Below are 6,449 nucleotides of genomic sequence, written 5' to 3'. Positions count from 1 at the left end.
ATACACACATATATATATATATATATATATATATATATATATATATATATATATATATATATATATATATATATTATATACACGCATGCACATAGGTATATACACTTTTTACTAAACCTCAAACCTGGTTGCTGTAAAGCAAAAGCAAATAGACTCACATTCCTGTACATCTCATTAAAATTGTTGTCATGTAATCCCGACTCATCCAAGTGCCTCACATCAAACTCTATCTCTAGGGCAGACACATACAGTGATAATAGAATATTGTAACAGCGCTACTGGTTACATGGGAGTGTGTTATATTGTGATGGATGCTGTGTAGAGAAGTTATCCAGACTCCTAGTCTGTAGTAAGTAAAGGGTTTGTATATAAATGGCTTGTATCAATGGCTGTATGCAAGCCATTTACTTACTTGTTATAAATGCATGAAATATACTTATAAATACAAAAGCAATATAGAATTTACACAATAAGCAGGTTAGATAATGGTCCAGACATGATGCCCTGTAAAATTGTGGACTGGGGGCTGGTAGCCAAATGCTTTCTCTGGCCTTTCATGAGGCTAGTGTTATAGTATGATAAATCTGGTTACCTTATCTTAAAGGGGGTTTCCGCCTTAGAATGACTTTAATGTATTGCTTAAACATGCTATTTTGCTATTACTAAATACATTGCTTTATCATCATAGCTTCCAACTGTGTTTTTCAGCCATGTCTTTATACTACGGCTGTCCATTGACACAACTCTGCTGAGCTCTTTCCATTGGATGCAGCTGTATCAAGGGAATGGCTTTATATGAATCCAATATATATAAGTAGGTGTGTAGCGAGTGACATAATTGAACAATCAGCAGTAGAATGGTATTTTCCATAAATGTCTCATAATAAAGAGAAGATCGGATAGAAATAACACAGATGGCTTCAGTTAACAGATTACAGTTGCAGTTAACTGATTTTGTTTTCTTTAGTGCACTGAAACACTGTTTACACAATGCACTTTGAGCATGTTTCACATAGTAAATGCAAGTAATGCTGTGTACTGGCACTAAGGCAGTTGTAGGTTGGACTGTGGACAGCATGGGTGCTCAGTGGTTAGCACTTCTGCCTTACAGCTCCAGGCTCATGAGTTCAATTCCCAACCAAAGCCTTATCTGTGTGGAGTTTGTATGCTCTCTCAGTGTTTGTGCTCCAGTTTCCTCCTACACTCCAAAAACATGCTAGTAGGTTAATTGGCTGCTATTAAATTCACCTTAATCTCTCTCAGTGATTGTATGTTAGGGAAATTAGACTGTAAGTTCCAACGGGGCATGGACTGATGTGAGTGAGTTGTCTGTGGAATCAGTGGCGCTATATAAATAGATGATGATGATGATAGGACCCCAACCGTTCTGCTAGTTGAAGAAAGCTAATGCTGCAACAATGACTAAGAAAAAGACCAATTTTTTTCTGAGGACACACCAGCTTATGTGCACTTGTCTCAAAAAAGCAAGACAATTGTCCAAAAATTAAACATTTTCTGGGGGGGGAGTTTTAATGTCTGTTTTAGCTTTGCTTTTTTACCTTAGATTCATGTTATAAATAACAGCAATGAAAAGAACCAACAAACTTCTACTGAAAAACTGTAAAGGTAAAAACAAAAAGCGCAATACAAAATACAACACTATAGAGTGTAATGTTGGGCCATTCTTTGGAATCATTCACAATAATGTTGTAAACATGTTTGTATGGCCAGTCCCATGAGTTTGTCTAGGGGATATATTTACTAAACTGCAGGTTTGAAAAAGTGGAGATGTTGCCTATAGCAACCAATCAGATTCTAGCTGTCATTTTCTAGAATGCACTAAATAAATGATATCTAGAATCTGATTGGTTGCTACAGGCAACATCTCCACTTTATCAAATCCACAGTTTAGTAAATCTAGCCCTAGATTTTAATTTTAATGTTTATGTGACAGTATGGGTTAATACAACTTTCTGTAACAGCTTGAAGTTATAAGCCAGAAAGCAGTATGGCTTTGTTAATGGATGCTTGCAGTGCACACTTACTTGGCACTGGGGTCTTAAGGGCAACGTTTATCATCATCAATCATTTGTATATTATACTGTGCAATTAAATATAATTGATGCTGACCTGGGGGAGACGACGACAGGTGAGAAGTCCGCAAATGAATCTTATCGTAGAAAGAGAGTGTCTGTACTGTCATCATCTCACTCACTTTCTTAGAAATCAAGTAACAGACTATGGGGCTTCCTGAGTGTTCAGGCCGGGTCTGCACTGTGTCTTCTTGTTTATAATCAAAACCAAAGCTAAGTAAAATCGTTCTATTTTCACTTTCCTGATTTCTGTGACCAGTGATTGATTCTGCGATTCTGCCAGAATCCATTGCATAAAATAACTGCCTTGCAATCCGCAAGGCAAAATGTGACCTGTTTGCATAGGTCATGAATTCTATCCTATGATTCATTTCAAGTTACAAATAAGGTAAAAACCTACAGGAGTCTTATCCCACTTCAAATAAGGTATGTCTAATGGATCTAACAAGGCTTTGGGTGCCAAAGGTTGCTGCATTACATCTGGAATTGTCAGCTCTGGTTTTGAGCAAAGAATTCAAATGATTAAGGAAACTGAAGTATGGGATAAAAATATAAAATGAAAAGAGGGATAGAACAGTGGAAGACAAGTGCTGAGTGCTTGACAGATGGACGTGCATTAATCAAATGCTTCAGTACACAGATGAATGTGAAGTCTGTTTTTTTTTTTTTTTTTAAATAGTTCCAGCGAGGAAGCCTTCCGGACTGTAACAAAGGACTCTCAAAGAGAGCAAACTAATTGTGTGCGTGTGTGTGTGTGTGTGTGTGTGTATGTGTGTGCAAACAGTTCTGTCTCTGTAAATTCACAGATCTTATTCTCCCCTTATTTTAATTGTTTCCTATTTCTCTTATGAACCTTTTAATAGGGAGATGCAATCACCTGGGCTCATGGTTACCAGTTTTATGAGTCCCAAGGATCAGGAGCGGATCTAGACTTTATGTTTAGGGGGGGCGATTTTGCATAATCACGCCCCTCCTTTGCTCTGATTGGCTGGCCTGCGTTAACACCGCCTTCCGCCTGTGATTGGCCCCGCCCCCTCCCATTGTGGTCGCCGGCTGGGACCACTCTGATTGGCTCACCCACATTTAGCCCTGCCCCCCGCTCGCGCTTAGCCCCGCCCCTCCCGTTTTAATCGGCGGCTGGGACCTAGCTTTTTGCTGCTAGGGGGGGCAAATGTCCCGATCTCCCCCCCCTGGATCCGCCACTGCCAAGGATGAAGGAAAGCAAAACCTCTATTTTGATGCACTTAAGAGGATAATTTAAAAAAAATAACTTTTATATGAATTAATTTTAAAATGACTCAAATAAGTCAGTTGTCTAAAATCAGCGGAATAGAAACCTGTGAGTTTTGTGGATTTTTCTTGATATAGAAAACATATTAAGTTAACAGCAGTTCACCCATTCTTTATACTTTGTATTACAAATGTCAGTGATATTTTGGTTATTATTGCATCCTCCTCGATATCTTTCTTTTTCTCAAGTATAGTTACGACTTTCAATTAGTAGCAGTTATATTATTTAGCTGCCAGTGTTCTATTTGTATTCTCAGATGTTCTCCTTTTATTTCTGTATATAGATGACAGCTCAGATCACTGTGACCTGTATACCTTTTCTTTGCTATATCTTTTTCGATGATAATTGTCTTGTGAGGAGGCTTTGACATTTTGGTTTCTGTCTAAGGTTTATAATGCTGTAATTTTTGACTTGTAAAATTCTTTAAAATGTAACATAATCATATAATCAAAACCCCTTGTTAATGAAATAATGCAAGTTATCCTTTGATTGGATTAATGTAATAATGATTGTATTGTATTCCTGTGTATAATTTACTAGTTGTGCCAAAATACACATTGATACAGTGTCTGCTGTATAATCATCTGTTATTATCAAAAAGGGGGAAGAATCCTAGCGCTTTCTGTCCATTATGTATTGCATGGTTTTATCTCCTACCTTTAAATCTATCCCATACACATTTAATGAGATAGTGTATGCCAATTATTTTGTTATTTATTGTATTGGCATTGAATGCAATTGTAGTCTGGCTTAGCCACCAGAAAATGATAGATAGATAGATAGATCTTGCCTACTCTCCCAGAATTTCTGGAGGTTCCCGAATTTCGGGGAGTCCTCCTGAAAGAGTAGGCAAACCTCCCGGATCCTTGTGGCAGAGGTATGTGGTGACATTGTCGTATCACCATAGCCCCTATTGTAAAATGCCGAAAATCAATAGAGGAGGACGAGGCTTCATGGCGTGATTGCGTCATTAAGCCCCGCCCCCTCTATTCAATACCATTTTTTTCGGCATCATAAGATATGTTAAGATATAAGGGTCTATATATCATTGGGGGTTTCTCCCAGAAACTACGAGGCTGCTGTAACCTCTGGGAGAATGAAAAGAAATGCTATATTATTTTAATAAAGCATTTTTTTTTAAACGTGAAAGTACAGGCATGTGTGAACCAGCAAAGCCGAGTCATGCATGTGCAGAGGTAACCAGACCAATTTGCAAAGCTGTAATACTCCTCTTACTGCTGCCAGCCAGTATTGCCTTAGTATCACACACAGATGCACAGTGAACATTTAGAGGTAAATTGCGGAGTTAAATGATTCTCTATTGCTGCGGTAATCGGCTATTGAAAATATTGGGCCTGATTCATTAACAAATGCAAAACTAATCGAATATGATTTAAAAAAAACAAAAAACACATACGTACATGGAGCATATGTCTGTCTGTATTCATCAAGGATACGTCTGTTGATGAATACGGGTCTAGGACCACTCTGCTCTAACAGACAATACACTGCAGGATAAGTCCAATACATAAGTTGAATATAAAGTCCCAAAAGAACACACAGGATAAAAAATCACTGATTGTCACCTGTTTATAATATAGTCATTAATGACAAAACATTTAAAAACTGTTTTTCTTTACACCCCCCCCCCCCCCCCAATAAAATACATTTATTAGGATGCTATTAATATATACTGTACATAGAATGCATTTTTACAGCTGCTGCTGATTGCAAACACATGTTCTAGCATGTATGTGACGGTCATCACTGGTAATCGGCACTTATGCCAGACCTGTAGCTGGTGCAATTGGCACGACAGAAAAACACGTACCTTTGAGATGCCCAAAGCTTGCATCAGACGTTGCTGCAGGCACTTGAGCTTGGCACACCCGTACTGTACATTGACTACATGCATATGCCCAGTTCTCTCCCTGTTCTGCCCGTTACATCGTAGGGTGCAGTAAGGGACCTTTGTGCTGGAAGATGAATTGGACATTGCTGCGTTCACTGACAAATGGTCCGGTTCTGGCCATTTGCAGTGGGGTTTTACCCAAAATATGGCATGTATCAGTTTTTATGTTCCTTAATGATTTAGGCCCATTATCTCTGCAAAATGATAACTACTTCCATAGTAAAATACAGCTAGACAGCATAAATTGTCTGAGATGTGTAGCTGTCCATGGTCCTGTATTGCTCTAAGCAGAGAAAGGCAAACACTTGACATACAGTAAGTCTGTATAGACATCTCCTACATCCAGTACAACTAGGCCTTGGTGTGATAAGTGATATATTATCATTATAGAACAGATGAACTACAATGTTAATGCAACATAAACTACAATGTTTAAAGTTTGCTTTTTTTAATCATATTACAATATATTATAAGTCAAAGATAATAATAATAATAATAATATTATAATACATCTATACAAAATGTATTGTATGTTAACAGACCAAAAATGATGTGTTATTTGCATATGCTATCTCATATACTACTCAGTGCATATACAACACTATGAAATTGCCCTTACTCAAAGACAGTGAGGTTTTAGAAGCAGCACATTAAGGAACCATTAAGTCCTATACCCTATCACTTGATAACAAAACAAAACTGTCACTTTTGTTGTATCCATTTTTACAATTACAGCAGATGATATATAGAAGAAAGCTCAGCATGGTTCAAGCTTTAAACAAAATAATAACAAACACCAAGTGAACAATGAAGGGCAGGAAAACATTTAGGGCAGACATTAATGGAATCCGTATTCTTTGTAACACTTAGCAAAGTAGGTCAAACTGCAGTTAGAGTCAGAATTATATCACTTTATTTACACCTACATTTTATATCAAATAAATGTAAATAGATCTTTATTTTTTTGTATATAAAAATGTACTGAAAAATGTCATTCAGCATTGTAGGTATCTGAGCTCATCCATCTGCTTCTGTGTTTACAATAGACTATATAATGGGTTTCATCAATTCACCTGGTCAGATTGGATAATGAAATTTTGGGTAGTTTAGTATTCACTATGTAATCCACTGATTAAACAGAGAAATCCGGTGA

Source organism: Mixophyes fleayi, chromosome 6 (genome assembly GCF_038048845.1).
Source record: "Mixophyes fleayi isolate aMixFle1 chromosome 6, aMixFle1.hap1, whole genome shotgun sequence".
NCBI lineage: Eukaryota > Metazoa > Chordata > Amphibia > Anura > Limnodynastidae > Mixophyes > Mixophyes fleayi.
Note: the sequence above shows the minus strand (reverse complement) of the source record.